At 37.6% G+C, this 22,467-nt stretch overlaps 1 protein-coding gene across 44 annotated transcripts in view; it reads left to right on the plus strand.

Moving 5' to 3' along the window:
* The window catches only part of ptprd (protein tyrosine phosphatase receptor type D), a 1,517,053-nt gene that overhangs the window by 202,854 nt on the left and 1,291,732 nt on the right, over positions 1-22,467 (plus strand). For all 44 annotated transcript variants that reach the window (XM_062974169.1, XM_062974170.1, XM_062974173.1 and 41 more), the window contains exon 3: positions 10,558-10,599. The gene's annotated coding sequence lies outside the window, so the exon portion shown is untranslated. The remainder of the gene's footprint in view (positions 1-10,557; positions 10,600-22,467) is intronic.

The raw sequence follows: 22,467 nt of genomic DNA on the forward strand, positions 1-22,467 counted from the left end.
GTGTGGTGTGTGTGCATTTGGGAGCTTAGAGTGTCAATCTTTTAGCTTCTTTTTCTCCTTCCCTTCCTCTCCTTCAGAAAATACTTCTAAAAGATAATTATTAATAGCAATCCCAGAAAACAAAGAGAACCCTACCTCTCCTCTAGAGTACAAAGTAGAAACAGCTATAAGGAAGCAAAACTCCAAGCAGAAAGGAGATTGCAGGCAAGAGAGAAGATTTCATAAAGTAGTCCAGGGGGGAAAGCACCACTGAGCTCCAGGTCATAGCATTTCCTTCCCTGGGCCTCCTTAAATTGCCTTGGAAAGCTGTGTGGCATGCTGCTGGTGCTGGGAAAGAAAGTGCACATGCCTGCCTCTCCTATAGAGTAGAAACAACTTAAAGAAGCATTATACTAGTCTCCTCTACAAACAGAAGGGAAAGGATCCAGAAAGATTGGTATCTTAAATCTGATGCTTTTTTTAATATCCAGGTCTTAATGAAGGATATGAAAGGGGAGCTTGTAGCAAGTTCCCCCCATAATGAGCTTGATAGGATGCTTTCTTAACTCTGTTGTTGACGCCCAGGCTCCCCTGAAGGGAAGAAAGGAAAGGCTCTCAGGGGAAAGGGGAGTTTTAAGTTCCCCATTGCCACCAATTTGGCAGTGTACCCGTTTTTGGGAGGAGCACAAAGCACATGGACAATTTCATGTATCTAGTATCTAGCAAGCAGAAACGGATAGCGATTCACCCAAAATACACAATCCTAATGTCCAGTGTGGGAGAAAGAACCAATTTCTATTAATCAAGCATGGAGGGTGCAATTAGCAAGCCCAGTTTGCAAGTGTTTGAGTGGGATCCATCCAATGGTATGTGAGTAACTAAGAAAATTACATAGTCAATAGTGAGAGCATCTGTCTGGAAGTAGCCAAGCTGGTAGTCTAAGGGGGAAAGCACCACTGAGCTCCAGGTCATCGCTCTTCCTTCTCTGGGAAGGTTTCTTCCTTTCTGTTGAAATTGTCCATGTGCTTGTGGATTTCAATGACTTCTCTGTGTAATCTGACAAAGTGGTTGTCAAAGTGGTCCAGAATTTCTGTGTTTTCAAATTATATTCTGTTTCCAGCTTGGTTTATCATGTGCTTTGCTATGGCTGATTTTTCTGGCTAAAGTAGTCTGCAGTGCCTTTTATGTTCTTTGATTTGTGTATGCGTGCAGTGTTTATTGGTCCTTATCTAGACTTGTCCACAGCTGCATGCTATGTGATAGATTCCTGCAGTGGTTAGAAGGTCCCTCTTATCCTTTGCCAATTGTAGCATTTATTGAATTTTCTTAGTGGGTCTATAGTTTATAGGTTATTTTTCTTCATCAGCTTCCCTATAAGTCAGTGGTTCCCTTGTTGTATGGTAACAACACTTTCCCTCTAGGTGGCTCTTATATTTCTAAAGAGAAGGTGTTTAGATGCAGGTAAAACATCAGGAGAAAATGCTGCTAGAAAATGGTCATACAGCCTGGAAGCCACCCAACACTCGAGCCATGTATGAGATATATATATATATATATATATATATATATATATATATATATATATATTACAGCTGGGGAAGACTAGACTCCTAAAAATGAAGTTTTCTGAGTCTTTGCCAGCATATGATGGTAAAAAAACAGAGGGGGGGATTAGGGGGGGATAAAGTCAACAATCACATATGTATTAATTAACCTGATAGTTTATTGGGCTTTTATCAAAAGCATAGAAGATGTAGCTCCCCTTTGTTTTTGTCTTCTGTTATCTTAAAAACAGACACTTCATCAAATGTGAAATGACTTCATCCCAATATTAGTGAAGAGAGCTATACTTAACAATGCTGAATTTTATGGAACATATCAGAGTCAGCTTTTTTTTGTCAAGCCAAATATAGTGCTGACTGACGCATTTGTGAGTGTGACTTATTGTTTACTTGTATTAGGAACACTATTTACAAGCTAGGCCACAGTAGTGTCTCACAATCATATATCCATTTTTTTCTGATAGAACTGCTCAGAAGATACTTTCTGTCAATCACAACAGTTTGAAAATTGGAAGTGTTTGCTCATGTTGTAAAGACAAATATTAAAAGTCACTCAAAGCTGATGTTTCAAGGAACGTATAAGTTACTTGTACTGAAAAATTACTTTGTGCTTACTTTGCTACCTTGAAAATAAGGAAGAGGAACTTTCATATGGGTAGCTCCTAGGCTACTAAAGCTCTACACGTAAACAATAATTTATAGCAAAGATATGCTGTAAACTCTGATGTGTTATATTAGACACCAATACAATTTTAAAAGAGGTATGAGGCAATGTATCACCAAATAAGAAGACAAAAGATAGATATTGGGAGTGGAAACCATGACAGGATAGGGGGCAACTGTCATACCCACACTTTCCTGAGGACCATACCAGTGTACCATTGCCATTTTCAGCTGGTCTCTGGGATAAAATGGATCTGAAGGGGGAATAGAGGAGCCTTTGTTATGTGCCGTGATTTCAGGTGCCTAGAAATATTTCTGATTTTACACTCCTGCATTGATTTTGCTCCCCTAATGCCACAGATGTTGATGGTTAAAGGAATAGGTCTGCAGTTGTAACTGCAAAGATTTAAATATGGTTCCTTAAATCATGGCTTGCTGGCTTTAGCTTACTTCAGTTTTTCAAAGAATTAACACTGATATGATAAGCTTGCTTTACTGTGAGAAATGTCTTGCAGGTACATAATTTGCTTGTATTTCCTTTTTCTAGCCCTTAAGATTGCATTCCAGTGTATATTTTCTTGGAGATAAGAACCACTGAACATAGAACTTTATTCCAAGAAGGAACATTTAGGAGTGTTCTGCAGTTTTGCAAATAACACTATTAATTGTGTTGTCATTTAAATTCAGTTTCTAAATGGTAATTCAACAACATATTTTTCAGCCTGAAAAATAGCATTGGCTGTTTGCTTGATTCTAGAGAAACAAAACAAGAATGCCTTGTTTATCATGCATCCTTTTATCAGCCATCCTTTCCTTATGACTGAGGATGTGATGCTGTTTTATAGTCTCATAAAGAAAACAAGCCTATTTCATTTGGCATTGCATTTTGTGCTCTTTATATTAAGCAGGGTAATTCAAACCCAAAGAGCAAGTGTAGATTTTACTCACTTTGATGAGATTTTTTTTTCTTGAAAACGTAAATTGAACTGAGAAACACATTTTGGCTGCAGTTCTGCTCAGAGTTATGTCCATATATATAACTATACTCGGGATTGCAGCCTATATAGTAATTTTGAGGATGAAAATTGAAAACAATAATATTTTTATACAATGAATTATATGAAAAGTTATTCTTTTCTTCAACACTAGAATGACTTTGCAAATAAAGATTAATTGAACTCCCGAACAGTCCACCAAATTCAACATTCAGGACAATTTGGGGTTTCCAAAAAGCCCTCAAAACACATACAACTTAAGAAATACAAAGCCATGACTGTCCTCAGTAGTCAGATAGGAGGCTTAACCTTGTACTGAAATATGTTGATTATAGAAAGTATTGCAGGATTTTATGCCACTCTATTATACCAAATAGTCAAAAGTCTGATATCTAATAAAATTATACATATTAAAAATGAAGTATCAACTGTAATATATAATTTCAGTACTATCATGCTGGTACTAATGGTGTTTTATGACAAATAATAATAATATCAGTGCTTAAATTATTACCCCCACCTGATCACCCCCTCAGTCCACACTGGAAAGTTTAAGTTGATAAATAAATAGTATCATTCATTACTGTGTCCAATATGGTTTACTGTTCTCTAATAACATCTTGATGCCTTATACTTCAGCAATGAAATCATGAGATGGCAGACTTCTGGTGCCATGGAAGGTTTGCCCATTAGGCCTTTAAAATAGCTATGCAAAATAACTTTTAAGGTGTATAAGGTACCATAGCAATTACAATGTGCTGTAGGGGGCACATTAGGAACATTTCCTATGGTTCCTGGTTCTCTTAGATATTGCCATACATTATTGGAAAAACACCTACTGCTCAACATGATGCTTTGCTGTGAAGTCTGTTATAAATGCTCTAGCATTTTCTCCCAATGAAAAATGGGGGTATTTGGGCCTGACAGTAGATCCTTAATCAATATTAAAATATTAAAATAAAGTAGAAAAAATGAATTTGCAAACCATGTGGCAGCCCTGATGATCAAAACAGTAGCTTCATAAATAATCTCCCGCCCCACCCCCACCCCAAGAATTTATGATGGGGCATGTTGGAAAGGGAAGGGGTAGTCATGTCTAGTTCAATTCAACCCGTGGCCTGTGGAACACTTACACACAGAACTTAATGTGTTACCATCCTGATTTTACACAGTAAGGCCCTCTATAAACCCATATCCATAGTTTCACTTACCTACACCTGGGGGGAAATGCTCTTTTTGAATTTGCTAGGTCCACCAGGTGATTCTATTATATATTTCCCCTGGAAGTTACCATAGTGTTCTTTGTTGTTGGAGGGGGACATGGCAAATTCCTAGAGTGGATACCTCTTTGGGAATCTCTAGGTTCGCCAATGAAATTTGATGGTTTATGAGGACCAGAAGTAGCCTAATAAAATGGCTTTCAGTTGTATCCAGAGTTTCATGTTACTACAGTTTGGCCGGGAACATATTTCCCATGGGTACAGGAGTCTTACAGTAAATACATACATCACAGATGGATGTTATTAACACCTTTGTCTCATGAATTGGACCAGTCCATTTTCAATATCATTTTTGCTATGGCGCATCTCCCATTTTTCAGATTCTACTTCTGTGCATGATGACAATGAGCCACCAAATTCATTCTAACCTCTTCCAATCATTCCTTCTAAGTAGCTTCTTGATTTGGATTTTTATGGTGACATTGATGCAGAAAATATAGAGTACACTGGTCCTAGAATGACTCAATATTTACAAAATGAATTATCTAGGTTACATTGCAGACTACAGATATGCTCCTCCATTATTAGCAAGTGAAAACTTTATTTCTGTGCACTACAGTGTCCATCTTGCCATAAGAAGCAATAGAATTGTGAAATTGCAAATAGTTTCTTTGCTGAGTAATGGGTCTTTCATATGCAGTGCCCCTTAAGTAGTCTGAAATGTTAACTTAAATTATGCTCTTTAGGAAAAGAAATCTGATTTAGCCCTTCGATCACATCTCTTCACAGTAGTAAAAGCTTTAAGCGGTAATACACTAGAGTGAAAAATGATTTGATTTCATAGTTGTCTGACCCAACCAAATAGTAAGATAGGTAGCAGTTTCTCTAGATTATTTAGCATGATTACTACAGAACTATAATGGAAATACCTTGTAATAAATTTATTGGTTCATATATTTTCAGATTGTTAGTAAAGGTTTATGAATCATTTAAACAAGCTGTGAAACTCTGGTTTGTGCAGAAAAGTAACTTCACCTAGAACATAGAAATAGTTACTGACAGCTAGTTAATAGTAATGGATGCTTTTGTCCCAAACAAAATGTAATTATGTTATACTATAATTACAACTTGGGCTGAATTTACACTTACCCACATATTCCAGGGTAAACTATTCTGGAGCTGCTCCAATGAAGCCCGTGAGGATCCCAGGAACTTTTTTGGCATGTAGACAGTTGGCAGGGTAAAAGGCACATTGTGGCCGCCATCATCATTGCTTTGTTAGCCAACCACAAGCAGTTATATTACAGAGACTTGCTGATAATGCTCCTTTTGGTCCATGACTAGGTGCCCTATTATTTATTTCCTGCTCTTCTCCTATGGTTGGGATTCAAAGTGGTGTAAAATGATTAAAAAATAGAGATAACATAACTTACAAATTCAAGCAAAAAACATCATAAACCAAATAAACAAATTGCACACTACATAAACCATAGGTAACAAATCAATACATTATGACATATACCATTTAAAAATTCTCTGACCCTCAAGCCACTGAGGTTATCCATAAAGCAGATTGTACTAAGATCCTAAAAACATCATTTTCATTGGGCCATGTAACAGCATTGCAAGGTTCAAGATAGCATTTAGAGATGGATATAACCAGTAACTATCTGGCAGTTGCCTATTATAAGTAATCAGGAAAAGCAATAAAAAGGTTTTAATTTGTGAACAAAAGACCATCAAGGAGAGGGACAATCACAAGTCTCTGGGAAGGGAGTTCCAGAGCCATGGGGCCACCACTGAGAAGGCTCCCTCTCTCATTCCCACCAATCACACGTGATGGTGGAGGGACCAAGAGAAGGGCCCCTCCTGGTGATCTCAGGGCTCGTGTGGGCTCGTAGGAGGAGATGTTGTCCCTCAAGTCGGCTATTGCAACCTCGTCAGAAGCAATGTCTCTAGGAAAGGAGCTGTGAGGGAGCTGCTTGTGGCTGCTGTCAGAACAGTGGGCTACTTGGATGTGTAGACACTTGATCCAGCTGTCCACACCTTCAAAATTCTAGGTTCACTCCGGAGCTTTATGGAAGCTGCAGAATAAACTCTGGTCCCATCTACACTGCCCTATAATGCAGTGTAGGGGGTGCACTATCCAGAGGCATTCACACAATGCCTGACGCTAATGCAGTTTAACTTGAAATAAACCTGGAAATTCCAGATTAAAAATGCATGGAAAGATGTGGCTATTCCAAGAAGGTCTGCACCTTTCCAGGTATGGGCCCTGTGGATACTGCCTTTTGAGATCGCCCTGCACAATACCAGGGAGCAATCCTCACAGCCATTCTGCCTCTGTGGGCTCAGGTAACCTGGGGAGGGTCAGCACTGCCAGCCTCCCCATCCTTTGGCCCTGAACTTGTGCCCCCCATTTGGCTGAGAAATGCAGATGCAATCAGAATTTAAAATTCTAATTCCATTCACATTTTAGCCAGTGTAGAAGGGCCCTGTTTTTACTCTTGTTCTGGATTAATGGCTGGATGCAAAGTTTCTGATGCAAATCCAGCTTGATGTCATATGGATTCCCCAAATCAGTTGAATCTATTTTATTTGGTTTGTGTAGACCAGTGGTTCCCAACCTTTGGGCCTCCAGATGTTTTGGACTTCCACTTCCAGAAATCCCAGCAAGCTGACCAGCTGTTAGGAACTGTTGGAGCTGAAGTCCAAAACAGCTGGAGGCCCAAAGGTTGGGAACGACTGGTGTAGACACAAACCTAGTGAGCGATAGTTTTACTTCTTTTGTGGTAACTTTTATAGTTACAGGAGAGTGGTGTTACTAAATAATAGAGTACGAATATCACATGGATACGTTTTTGGCTCATCTTGTATCTAGTTCTCTATAATGGATGCCAACAAAGAGGAAGAGAATGCATTTTGTATCATAACCAACCAGTTTGTGTCACTGATACTTTTAAAAGTAGCTACATGTATGATTTTTTTAAGTTAAAAATAAAAGCTTAAACACATTACATATATAAATCCATAAAACATATTCAAAGTAAAAGCTACATTTTGATTCTAGGTGAAAATGTCTAAACTGACATTGTTGAAGTAACAATCCACAAAATGACACTGCAAAAGCAGAACAGAGATGATACTGTTTGATGACAACAAATTCCTATCAGAAAGCAGCCAAATTAAGCAGGCATGATACAAAAGAGTTCCAAGCACTCTAGGTTTCAAATAGTCCCAACAAAGAGCCATCTAGGTAGAGAAGATCAAACCAGAAATTGGATTAGGCATGGTACAATTGCTTCAAAAGAGGGCTCAAAAGCTGATGAAATTGTTGGTGCAGTAGAGTCTCGCTTATCCAACCTTCGCTTATCCAACATTCTGTATTATCCAACACAGTTTGCCTTTTAGTAGTCAGTGTTTTTGTAGTCAATATTTTCAAAACATTGCAATGTTTTGGTGCTAAATTCGTAAATACAGAAATTACAACATAACGTTACCGTGTATTGAATTGCTTTTTCTGTCAATGTGTTGTAAAACATAACGTTTTGGCGCTTAATTGTAAAATCATAACGTAATTTGATGTTTAATAGGCTTTTCTTTAATCTCTCCTTATTATCCAGGATTTTCGCTTATCCAACGCTCCACCGGCCAGTTTATGTTGGATAAGCGAGACTCTACTGTATTAGATAATGCTTCAGCACTTTTCTTTCCACAAAATCATAGAATCATAGAGTTGGAAGAGATTTCGTGAGCCATCCAGTTTAACCTACACCAAGAAGCAGGAAAATCACATTCAAAGCAATAAAAAATAAAGGCTTACATAGCTGGGCTCCCAGGACAGAAGACAATTTGTGCAAACTCCTCCTTGCAAGAAAGGATCTGTTCAAAAGGAGACTCTAATTCCTGATAAATCCTTCCATATCTATAGACACTCTGGTGTATGGGGATGTTTTACCCTCTAACTTGAGCAATGAAATTTCTTCTTTTTCTTGGGATTTGGCTATTTTGGGATTTTTGGTTGTTGGTCAGCTGGAATTTCCTGTTGGCTTAAGAAGCTTGGACTCCCGCTTAGAGGAGGTTTTCTGAATTGGGAGCATCATATCTGGAAATTTAACAATACTGAAAATCATGGGTTTCTTGTGAATATAACAAAGCATTCATATAAATATTTGTTTATTCATTGGTGCATGCACACACATACACACATTATGAGTAATTGTTCCATTTATTTGTAGTATATATTAGGCTTGCTCAAATAATTCGATTTCCCCGTTACCCGTTATTAATTCGTTATTTTCGTTTGTTTTGAAGCAATATACGGCCTTGATTGTCCACACGTCTGGATATCGCGGTTTCGAATCGCGAGAGGCAGTTTTTTCTTATTTCGTCGTTTTTTTCGTTAGGAAAAAAAAGCTTTTGCAAATAACCCAAACTCCCACCATTCAGGCCCTTTCCTTTTGCCCCTCAGCAAAAGGGGCATCACGGGCTCAGCCAATGGGAGGGGGCGAGGGGGAAGGAGGCCGAGGAGGAGGAGGAAGACGGAGGGGGGAAATGGCCGCCGCCGCCGCCTCGCCTCAGCTCAGGCCTGGTGTCTCTCTGTGAGGCGGGAAGGCATCGGATGGAGCCGGGAATGGAGAGACCGAGAGAGACAGAGAGGGGCCCGGCGGTGAGGTTTTGACGTCTGTGCGAAGCTAGGCAAGTGGGGTTTATATATCTGTGGAAGGTCCAGGGTGGGAGAAAGAACTCTTGTCTGTGGGAGGCAAGTGTGAATGTTGCAATTGGTCACCTTGATTAGCATTGAATAGCCTTGCAGCTTCAAAGCCTGGCTGCTTCCTACCTGGGGGAATCCTTTGTTGGGAGGTATTAGCTGGCTCTGATTGTTTCCTGTCTGGAATTCCCATTTTCTGGGTGTTGTTCTTTTACTGTCCTGATTTTAGCTTTTCTGTAGCTAAAAATGCATATAAAATTGATTCTATAGGGAGGATAAATGATTGGATTTCAACTCCTACAGCTTGGCTTTCTCATCTTGGATATTGTAAGGGATTTATTATTATTATTATTATTATTATTATTATTATTATTATTATTATTAGACCTTGCTCCCAGGAAGGTGCCTTCGCTGTGGCTCCCAACTTATCTATCTATCTACCTTTCCACATATTCTCCACATTGTGTGTATGTGTATGTATATTACATATACATGAGCCCCGATGGCGAAGTGTGTTAAAGCACTGAGCTGCTGAACTTGCAGACCGAAAGGTCCCAGGTTCAAACCCCGGGAGCAGAGTGAGTGCCCGCTGTTAGCTCCAGCTTCTGCCAACCTAGCAGCTTGAAAACATGCCAATGTGAGTAGATCAATAGGTACCGCTCTGGCGGGAAGGTAATGGCACTCCATGTAGTCATGCCGGCCACATGACCTTGGAGGTGTCTATGGACAACACTGGCTCTTGGGCTTAGAAATGGAGATGAGCACCAACCCCCAGAGTCAGACATGACTGAACTTAACGTCAAGGGATACCTTTACCTTTACCTATACACACACACACACAAACACACACACACATATGCAGGGACTATATATATATACACAGTATATATCACACACACACCAATTTAACAAAGTTTCAGCCACAAAAACAAAGTTTCTGAAGTAGAACAATGACTTTCACAGTAAAGACAACCCAATTTAACAGGAAATAAGACTTTCAAACCAGGAACAGATTTCTGCAATTATTAAAAAATGGTTTATTATAAAAGCTATGAAAATTTGCCAAAAATCAGAGGATAAGGGAAACGTTCCAAATTTTGGTGAGCTATCAGTGTTAAATGTGTTCTACCACTGTACCAAGTTTGAAGAAGATCACTCAAAAAATGAGGGTGGGAGAGTCCTGTAAAGTCCTCTCCCTCTGTGCTGTTTTTGGGAATTGCGCATGCATGTCCGCCATTAACGAATTAATTTAGAAAATAACGAATTTTCGTTAATTTCGAAATTTTTGGGGGGCAAAATTTGGAAATACCTTCAAAAACGAAACACTGCCCCCCTCTACTTTTGCAACGAGTTTAGAATCAAATTTTTCGTGGATCGATCAAGCCTAGTATATATAGTTTTAAATGTACATATATTTGCCATTTCAGATTTTCAAGAAAGTGGATTGCACCTTTACTTCTTCCATTTTGGTGAGTCTTTAATGCATTTTTAAATTATAACTTTCTTAAAACAAAAATGTTCTGTTGTATCTGCTTCAGTTTCTGGCTGTTTTTGATATAATCTATAACAGTAATTTTTGCTCTTGAAATGCTTTAAAATTTGCTGCTTTTACATTTTACATACATTTAATGAAATGACATACTTGTGCATGCATTTTATCTGTTTTCAGAGCAGCCCTCATATTTTCATAATATAGGGAGTTGAGCAGAATGGTGAGTTACCTTTAGGTCATCAAAGGGCAATCTACACTGACCGTGTAATGCAGGATGAAAGCAGCAGAGGTAGAAGCAAGCAAATATTCATCCACTGAAGTTTATCTGTCTTGAATGTCCACTGAAGTTAATCAACGGAGCCTGATTTCTAAATTGTTTTGTGTTATGGAAGTACTCTTCATGATTTGCTAAAAGAAAGTTTCAACTCCCCCCCCCCCCCCATTTTCTGGCTATGGCCCTGCTTGGCAGCACTTATATGCACTGGAGAATTTGGCTCCAACCTGGATCTAAGATCTACAGTATCTGTGGCTTCATGCTCGTGGATGAATGTGATTTCCTGCTGCTTGGCAGGGGGTTGGACTGGATGGCCCATGAGGTCTCTTCCAACTCTATGATTCTATGATTTGGGGTTTTTTTTCCAGATCCTCCCACTCAGATATGGACGTCTGCATCACTGGAGTGTCTGTCTCTTAATTTGTTTTTCCATGCAATGTGGTTTGCACCTATTTGTGTTGATGTGCATTATTGGCCTCTGGACAATCCTGTGATTTTGCTTATCCTGGTTTAAGGCCTCTTAAAGTGCACTGCTGCAAACATTCACATCGTGCATCATTTGAACACAATGTTTTCAAGATGCTTTCAATCCATATTAAGTGGCAAGTGTAGATACGCCCTAATATTGCATATAAGGAAATAGATTGATCCAAGGGCTACCTCTGTGTGGGGGAATTGAAGTGAACATATGGAATTCAACTGCCTGAATGGATTTCCCTTTTGTTATCTAAAGTGCTAGATAAGTTTTTAACTATTGATTTATGTTCAGTTCTCTTTGAATTTGTAAAAAACCAGCAAGTTTTTCTGGTTGTCCAAAGTGTTACCATGTGAAATGAAGACAACATGCTTAGATGTCCAAATGTGTCAACTTGTCCTCTCGACTTTCAGTTTGGTGACATATTCTGTAATGTGAGATGTGGATTGGTAGAGAGAGGAAGAAATTGGTGGCACTAAGGTTGCAAAATTAAACAGACACGTCCAGGCTGCCATGGGTGTCAGGACCTTTTGCCCATGGAGTGTTTCTTTCCCACATCTGAAAATAGTAGCATTTCAGTCAAGGGAAATGTTTCTTTCCTCAAGGTACTTGACATTGTCTGTGTTCTGTTTCTTCCTTAGAACTGAACTGTCTTTTTAAAAGTTAGTTGGAACAGTTTGACAAAAGTGTATTGTGAAAAGAAAGAGAGAATATTGCTTCATAAAATTTGTTTAGTGTGTAGGATCATGTTCATTCTCAAATACATTTTGAACGTTGTATCAAAGTTTGGCCATGATATATAATTTTTCCTTTTGTCCCCTTTTATTGTATTCTGTTGGAAAATGTTATTATCAAGAGACTGTTTATTTTGGGTTGCTTCATTTGTATAAATGCCTTGATTTGTATTTGAAGACTATTCTGAAGCACTATTACAAAGCATTGCTAAAATTTTCCAAATGGTATACAATTGAAAAATAAGTGATGATAATATATTCTTGCACATTTCTCAAATGGAAAATATTTTTCATATACTTTCGATGGTAGACTTTAAGATGACCCCTACTTTTGTGATATAGCTCCCTCCCCCAAAAACCCCCTAAGAGTGACTATTACATCAATATGCTTTTTCTTAAAATGCCATTTAAAAATGAAAATGGAACAAGAGCTGAGTTAAGCTTTTTAACTATATGTTTTTTTCATTGCTCTTAAGCTAAAGCTTAAGTTTCTTTCCCACATGAGCCATGTATGGCTTTTGGCTGGAACAGTTTGGCAAGCATCCTGAAGAATATATTGTAGAACTAGGGAGAGCCGGGGGCTGCTCTAATGGCTGCAGGATGGCATTTAATGGCATGGTGTATGACAGCTCAAGGAGAATGGTTAAGCAGGCACCTTGGGTGTTCTTTTGAAGATTATGGCATCAAGAAGATATAAGCAGAATGGCTTAGTCTGATTGTTTAAGATTTGAGTTTGGGAAATAAGGTGAAACAGATGTTTTATTAAATGATCTAAACCAATTAGATAGTAAAGCTTAGGTTGTATTTAAGAACTTGTAAATCTTCAATAAATCTGAAGTCTTAGAATTCTTTAAAATGCCACTTCCTCTGCTATAGGGAAACACCAGCAGAGTTGAAATCTAGGTTAGAAGCCATTTTGAGATCATTTTGAATTTGTTTGCTCTATATTTTCGTGTCAGTTGGAACTTTTGATTTAGTGTGTTATTAACTGGTGCATTTAACTAGTATATTTGGAATATGTACTTTTTTACATTTGTTTGTTTGTTTGTTTTACCTTTCCATGGCAGTTACAAGTATTTTCAAGATGTCAGAAAAATATATTGAAAATAACTCCCCTATAAACTGGGTCTAGCTGCATCACAAAGAGGTTTTTGAAGGAAAGAATGCTGAAAAGCTGGAAACTACTATTTGAATTGTTTTGAATTGCTAGCAAGCCATGGTCTGCATCTGTATAAAGGTCTGCATAAAGGTTTTGTCAGATTCTTCACACATACTCTGAATCTCATATTTTGATTAATTGTTGAGTATTTTAAGTGAGAATGTCTCTTTGGTGCCAGAGCTTAGATGTGTTGTTAGCAGCAATAAACTAATCCCAGTTTTTGTAGACCAATAAAATGGAATTGTTAGTTATGTTAGTCTTGTTTTTCATTATGTCTAATTGGGGCCAACATTGGATGAATCCCATTGTACTTACTTGTAGTGAGTTATTTTCCTTAGTGGTGCGGATATAAAAACATTACCTCTCAAAAGGAACATAATGATTAGCAACAGTGTCAACATTTTTTCAGTAATAAATAACATTTTCTAGTTACTTTTTAATCAGTTTTCTTCATTTTTTTCCTTAATTATATTGCAAACATTGCATGTTTTATTTCTAATAAAATGTAATGCAGTAGTACAATTAAGTTTTTTTAAAACTTCCAAAGAAGTAATTAAAAACTAGTCAAGATAATATATAATGAAGAGAATAATAGAAGCAGTTGCTTTGTCGGGTGACTAGCAGTAAACCTGTGCTTTGTTTATTTATTTATTTTTAAGAAAATGCTTTACAAAATCTGTGCAGGTATATGACATCTATACAGTGCACTTTAATGTGTAATCAAGATGGCAAAATCATATGTCCATTCAATCTTAATTCCTCTATATAAAAAGCAGGTGCATACTCAAATTGCAGCCAGAAGCTGGGTATGTGCAATAGCAACCCTCTACACCAATGTTGCCGAAGTTGCAGAATGGTGATAAGAAGTGTTAGCTAGTTCCTAAGTGCTATATCTGGTAGAGAGGAGAGATGGATGAGATAAGCATAATGATAGTAGGAATCCCTTTATTCTTTGTTGGGTGTGTGTCTGTGTATCTGAAGAAGAATGTTCTAGGAAATGTAACATTAAAAACTAAAGAAACAGCCATATTGCAATATGTAATATAGTTATAGTAAGAATGTGTCGTGCTGTGTAAAGCTGTTCACGCAATGCTTCAATTTCCAATTTCCAACACAGCGCCCAAACACAAATCAAGGAATATGAAAGGCACTGTAACTCAACCAGAGAAGTCAGCCACAGCAGAGCACTTGATGAACCAACCTGGACACAGCATATTATTTGAGAACACAGAAATACTGGACCACTTAAACAACTATCATGTCAAACTACACAGAGAAGCCATTGAAATCCACAAACATGTGGACAATTTCAACAGAAAGGAGGAAACCATAACAATGAACAAAATCTGGCTGGCAGTATTTAAAAAACTAAAATCAGAACAGTAAATAAAGAACAGCACTCTGAAAATAGAGGAATTCCATACACGAAGAAATCTGGGGCAGACAACACCTCCAAACAAAAGATTCCCCCAGGCAGGAAGAAGCCAGGTCTTGAAGCTGGCAAGGCCATTAATGCTAATCAAGGCAATTAATTACAACATTCACACTGGTCTCCAACAGACAAGAGTTCTTTCTCCCACCCTGGACCTTCCACGGATATATAAACCTCCCATACTTAGTTTCCATATACCTCTCAACCTCTGAGGATGCCTGCCATAGATGTGGGTGAAACATCAGGAGAGAATGCTTCTGGAACATGGCCATACAGCCCGGAAAACTCACAACAACCCTTCAATTTACAATGGCAGAATTTTACAGAATTTTCAGCAGCAAATATTATACCTGTCATCAAACTGGAAAAAATGTCTAGCTGTGTTGTTACTGTTGTTCATAGCCTAAATGCATTCTACCTTTTAAAATGTATGGTCTAACATAATACAGTCTTTATTATTCTCAACATGCTGGGTTCTCATTAAAAGAATTATTTTCATTTTTCATTCTCAACCTGAACAATCCAACAGTGTCAGAGCTAACCCTGGGTATTTTCTACTCTCCCATCCCCAATACTATTTCTTGAACCAGGGTAATCTTAAGCAGTCTAGAGGAACCCTTTGCAGACTAATTAAAACAACCATAATTAGGTCATATATATTTCACCATTAAAAACATTAGTAAATATTTGTGTGTTTCTTATAAATGAGTGGCTAATTGGTGTCATCATTATTACTGTGTTTTTTAAAGTAATTAATCCATAAAAGGTGAAGTTCTGCAGCAGAGGGCAAGTTTATTGCTTGAAGCACATTTGAAGCACATTTTGCATCTCAATTAAGCCATTTAATAGGGCATAGGGCATGTTGCAGTATTATGTGAAAGGATGAGTTTTGCTTAGGAATATTACTAACTGTTCCTTTTAATTTCTTGCTAGATAGCTAGTGCTTTTTAAAAACAGCTCAAGATCTGGCCAACTTTTAAAAAAAGTAGTAAGCAAAGTCTCTTGTGATATTTTGAAGACTGATAAGTTTATTTTGCCATAAGTGTCAATAGACTAATGATATGGCAGTTGATATAATGTGCCTCCAAGTTGTTTCCAACCCATAGCAACCCTAAATTTAAATTATCACAGGATTTTCTTGGCAATGTTTGTTCAGAAGATGGATTCCATTACCATCCTCTGAGATGAAAGAGCATGAGTAGACCAATGTTATTAGTGGGCTTCATGGCTAAACAGGGAGATGAGAAAGCATCAGGGGGACCGTTGCTTCTGGCGGCTCTTGCCATTTCCTCACCCAGACATTCAGAAAGCAAAGAAGCAGCGCCATGTCAGAGAAGGGGGGAAGATGGTGCTTCTTTCATGCTCTCCCAGGACAGACTAAACTCTTCTCTTTCACCACCCCACTCAGAGGAGGTGATGGTTCCTTTTTTATATCTAAGAATTAAGGTACAGAACTCATGGATAAGTTGACTCAAGTATTTGAGATGAATTTTAACTAAAATTTCTATACTTATATGTGAGCATATAGAGTAACTGTTACTGGTGTACCTTCAATTACATTCTGACTTATTGAGACCATAAGGCAAATCTACCATGGCATATTCTTGGTGAGATTTCTTCAGAGGGGTTTGCCATTGCATTTCTTTAATTCTGGGAGAATGGAATTTGCCAAACAAGTGGATTTCCTGGATGGCTGGAGACCTCTACCCTGGTCTCCCACGGTATATGTCTAGTGCTCCAAATAGTTACAACATTCTGGCTCTCATAGTACTCATGTGCAATATTATACACACATATAATGCTATGCTTCATAATTACTATGCATAGACACATAATATGGAGGAGGCAGAGTTGGGCGGGCATGCGACTGCTAAGCTCTTTACTTAATTAGCATAAACTGTCATTTCAGGGAGAGAACTCCCACCTCCTGGGCAGCACTGTACATAGACAGGTATCAGGTCGACCTGTTCCTAGGAATAAAAAGTTTCAGTATATCCAGGGGTGGTTTCACTGTCATGTTCACCCAGCCCTGTATCTGGGTTGAGACTCTCACAGCTACACAGTCAGTTGTTCAGTGAACTGACAGCACCCGTAGAGAGCAAGTGAACAGAGCTGATAGCTGAACAAGTGTTGTCTGTCTGCTGTGAAGTGGCTGTGGGGAAGAGGAAGCAGGTGCAAATACAAGTAACTTTGTCAGCCAGTCAGCTGTGTAGCCTTCTTCAGAGATTTGAAATCCCTCAAATCATTGTATGGAGCTGGACCTTATTTTTAAAAAATGTAAACAATGAGGGGCATCATAGGCTGAGAAAGTTGGCTAATCACATTTGCATATCCAAACAACCAAAATATTGCACATGAATCAGATTTGACAGATTGGATTTTTTTGCCAATTGCTTTAGTATAATCCATGCAGTGATATTTTTGTGGGGAATTTCTGTATCCAATCTTCTTTTCCATCATTTTCTATCAGCTAACACCTTACTATACTTGAATAGCTAAATTTTATTCAAATCAAAGTTTCTACACTGTCTGTCATAATAAGACTATTATTTTAACTGAGAATTTTTAATACTGTTTATATTTAATTCTGTTTTAATGTTTGTATATTTGTGTATTTTCAAATGTGTACTAATGCTTTTATGTTACACCACCTCAAGCCCCCTTCATGAGAGATAAAGCAGGGCATAAATAATAATAATAAATATGCAGAGCCCCAGATCCGCCTCGGATCCAGCACATTCCTTGGAGGCAGTGTTGCTGCTTCTGTGTTGCTGCTACCACTGCTAGCTAACCATGAAGCTCCTTCCTTCCTGGTTATGCGGACACTCCATTCTGACATCAATTAGCAAATCATGAAGAGTAGTTTCATAACACAAAATAATTTAGAAATCAGGCTCCATCAAAAAAAAAAACTTCAGTGGACACTCATGGGGATTTGGTTAACCAGTTAAAATCCATGAGTAAACCAGATTTTTTTGGGGGGGGAGGGGATTGAACCCCTACCACCACCACCCCCACTTGGTTACAGCACTGGATGAGCACAGAAAAAGGTTGATGGCATCAGTGTCCATCTGTAGAGTGAATCAGGGCAAAGTGCACTAGATCCAGCTGTACAGGCTGCCTTGAAATTACAGGATGTTCCTGAGATTTCAGCAAACCCAGTATCTCCCAACTTTCCCCAAAGTGGAACAAAGCTGGCTTAAATCCCAGCCTGGGATACTCTTTGGAATTTGCTGTGCATCATGAAGACAACCAGCCTTGCATTTGAGATTAGTCTGGGACTTTTAGCCTGTGTAGACAAATACCTTGTCTATTTCATCAGATGTGGTTTTTATCTCTTCCCTTTGCTTTTTTCTCGATGTACAAGTGATTTGCTGTTTTCTGAGTGTAACACAGCTATTTTTTTTGATCTGGATTAATTTTGCGGGTCAATAATGGAAATTTTCAGTGTTGTAGATAATAGTGTTGTCTTGTTACATGCTTGCACACCCCAGAAATCTCTTTTATGTATACAGGAAGTAGAGAAAGAGAAATAGAAAAGAAATCACCAGAGATTAAGAGAATTTTGTATGTAGCTTTGCACACACTAAATCTGTCTGAGGAAAGATTTTACCCCATTTGGAAATGTCATAATGGAACATATACATTTGGACAGTGAATTTTAATTAATTTATTGATGTTGCCAACTCTAACTAAAAATATTTTGGATTTTTAAGAACATTTGAAATCATATTTCTTCATTTTGTTTTATATGTCATAATTGATCAACTCAGTTTCACCTCTCTAGATTGCTTTTACTGTTTAAACCTAACTTTTGAAAAATTATTTATTTACGTCATTTCTATCCCGCCTTTCTCACCCGAGGGGACTCAAGGCAGCTTACAAATCTGGCAAAATTCAATGCCAATAAACAACTATACAATAAAATAAAACATAGAGCAATTAAAACAATTAGGCATTAAACAATTAAAAACAATATACAAAACTGAAAACATGTAGAGTGCTTAAATTGGATTTTTGAGGACAAAAATGCACACTCCTTTATTTCTTTCCTTTTAAAACATTGTTTTTGTTCCTGTCTGTGATTTCTTCTCTCCGTTTACAGTTTTTAATATTCCATAATATCTTATTTATGTTTAAAAAAAAGATTTAAAATAAAGACATTGTTAAATGCCTGGGGAGAATCTCTAAAGCTTATCATTTATGGAGGCCATTTTAAAACTTGTTTCATTCTCTTTGTGCACAATTGGTATGGCCAGAATTACACCTCTATACTAAAACACTTTAATTGAAATATGATTGTTTACCCCCTGAAGTTGTGTTGACTTGAGCTGCACCTCTTCCTTTTTATATTGGAGCTGACCCTTTTGGAGCTGACTGTTATTTTTTAGCAAATCTGTGTTAATTTTAAGAAATGTAGACACTCTTCCCAATGAATGTACAGTTTCACTTGCAGCCTCAATTTCACAATTTTCTTTCTATCCTCGGCATACAATTGTGTCATTAAACTGAAAAAAACTCACACAGAAATGGAACGTGCAAAAGTTCCTTCATCTGGCTGCCACTACTCTCTGGCATTTGCCTAGAAATCGCCACCCATTTCTGATCTATGTTGTGCTCATTGGAGGCAATCTCTTCCCCTCATTTGTAGAGTATAGGAGTCATATTTTTTTATCAATGTCATTGTAGTGTGTGCTACAGCAATAGTCTACACATCTGTCCATTTCACATCATTGTAAGTAAGAATAGTGGTGTGTTTTTTTATTATTTATTTCAGCATCCTCAACACAGTTTCCCCCATTGGAGCTACTGAGTTAGTGACTTTAACTATGTGATCTAACTTTTCAGTTTCTCAGACTATGGAGGACTAAAACAAAGCAATACAGTTTTTTCAAATATCTAAGACCCTTAGATTTGGAAATGTAACATTTGTTGACTTTCATTTAACTAATACATTAATTCAAGAATTAAGTTAATAGTGAAATTGCAACTTAAGTCAATCAGTTACATTGATACATTTCATTGCACTGTCTCTTTTTGTTAATAATTTTCTAATTTAATTGATAACTTAATTTAACTCTCCCTGACTATAATTTAAATTTTATAGACACATAGTCTAGAGATATATGCTCTGGTCTTCCACAGAATGTATTATCTCACTTGTATATGGAAGTCTTCCTGCATGGGATTTTTGGGGAATTGATATTGTTATACTCACATCATTTTGAGAGAGCACCATCATACTGTGCAAAAAAATAAAACCATCAAGAGGAATAGATTTCTGTTCTTCTTGCTGAAACCTGCACACACCAACCACTCTGAAGAAAAGTTTCTCTCAGTACAGATCAACATTGTTGTATATGTTCAATAATGACAGCCATCTTGCCTTGTGCATACTAGACAAATCTGTACATTCTATTTTTACACATTAAAAAAAGTCAAAGGAGACTGTGACTTTTTAGCTATGAAGCTAAAATAAATATATACCCTAAGGATAAGTCTTTTATATTAGAAGCTTTTATCCCATTTTGGAGACGACTGTGGATGACATTTGCACCCTACTTTTATCCGTTGGTCATTGAACTCTCTTTGTGGGCAATGTGTTTGTAGCTAAGTTTGGTGTTAATAAAATTCTGTTCTCTTTCAGCATTAGTCATTTCCAGTTGCTTTTAATTTTCCTTTCTTTTCCCTTCACAAAACTCCCAAAACAAAATGAAACACAAGATTTCTCTTCTTCCACATTAGTGTCAGTTGTCAAGAATGCCTGTATAAGTTGTCTTTAGGACAGCCTTATTTGTTTTTCTAGCTGTTAGTAAACTAGATATCTTTGTTCTGAATGACATGAAGACTCTCCTCTTCAGGTTATCACTCCCATAAGAAAGGTGGGACTAACACACTCCTCCTCCTCACAAATTACCTTAACTATATTCCAAATGGTTGAGTAAAGGTGGAATCTCAGAAAGCCTTTGCTTTGGGGCATTACATCTCTAGAAACTGTTTCATATCTTTTAACCTTAAATTCACCTCTATTAAAATTAATCCAAATATTTACAAAGTCACTCTCATGAAAGTGAATTATTCCATGAAATCTGAACATTGCTTTATCTAGTGCTTGACCAGGGTTTCCTAAACTTTTCCATTCAGAACCCCTTTCTACCCGTGAAATTTTTACATGACCCTGGGTATATAGATATATAAAACCAGTATAAAAATTAAACATTTACTGATAATAAATTAGCATTTGCAAAGCTATACAGGTTTGTTTCCCTTTTTATGATGTATAGGTGAGGCATCTTCTCCAGAGTCCACTGTAAACACTGTATAACAGATACATGTAACTGTCTAAAATGACCACTAGGTGACATTCAGAAGATGTTTCAGGACCCCAACATTGAGCTAAGGGGACCCCATTTGGGGTTGGGACCCACCGTTAATAAGCAGTGTGCTTGACTACTTTTCTGTGAATTATTTAGTATGTGAGGCTTTGTAGCTGCCTTTTGCTGAGATTTCACCCTAAATCAGGGATCCCTAAACTAAGGACCTTGGGCTGAAAGTGACCCCCCAAAGTCATTTATCTGCCCCCCTGCCCTAAACTTTAGACTTGGGTTGTCCTAAGTCTGAAATGACTTGAAAGCACATTCCAACAACAATCCTAATTAACTTGACTATCAGCCAAAAGCAGGCCCACATTTCCCGTTGAAATCGTGTCAAGTTTATGTTGGTTAAAATTGTTCTTCATTTTAAATATTGTATTGTTCTTTCATGCTTTTGCCCTACAAAAAAGATATGTGCAATGTGAATAGGAATTCATTCATGTCTTTTTCAAACTTTAGTCTGGCCTCCCAACAGTCTGAGGTACCATGAACTAGCTCTCTGCTTAAAACGATTGAGGACCCTGCTCTAAATCATATATGTTTCCAATTTTTCATACTCACATTATCTCTTCAGATTTCTATGCGGTTCTGTTGCCAACTTCCAGATTAAACCTGAAATGACCAGAATGTATGCACTATACTTATAAGAATTGCCAATTCTTCAGAGTCTGGCCTTAAATTCAAGAATTGACCTTGATTTTAAGAACTTTGAGATCAGTGCTGGAAACATGGCACACTAACATTGTGGTCTTCTGCTGGCTAATCATTTCAAGAGGCATAATTGAGTAGATGCAAAAGAAAGGGGGGGGTAATAATGAAGAGAAGAGAATTAGACCAGGATTCTGGAATACCAAGGTTTAAATCCTCTCTCAGCCATGGAAACCAATGACACCTTCATTGACACCTCTCACTCTATCAGCCTCAAAGTTAAGTAATGACAAACACTCTCTGAATAAATCTTGCCCCTTCCCCAAATAAACAACCTGTGATATGAGTAAAAAAAGATTTCAAAGTACACAGAAACAACGAAGGGAAAATCAAGGAAACTAGTCTTATAGAAAACACTTTTTCTCACACATATGCCTGTGCTATTTCAAAATACTGGGCTCTTGAAGAAATGTCCTTGTAATGATTATGTTTATGTCATCAAGGCAGTGCTTAACCTCTGCTTCATTTTTAAGAGTTCTTACATATTCTTCTGAAGTGAAGAGTAGTGAATTAAACTGCAGAAGGAATCCTTTGTTCTCGGTTTAGCCAGAACTATCTGGAAGAACAATTTAATCCTCTGCTTAAAGGTCTGGGCACAGATCCCAGACTATCCACCAAAAGTTACAGTGGGGGGAAAAAATAAAGAAATGAAACCACTGTTGTCTAGAATATAGATGATATACTTGTGT

The sequence above is a fragment of the Anolis carolinensis genome, chromosome 2 (assembly GCF_035594765.1).
Source record: "Anolis carolinensis isolate JA03-04 chromosome 2, rAnoCar3.1.pri, whole genome shotgun sequence".
Taxonomy (NCBI): Eukaryota; Metazoa; Chordata; class Lepidosauria; order Squamata; family Dactyloidae; genus Anolis; species Anolis carolinensis.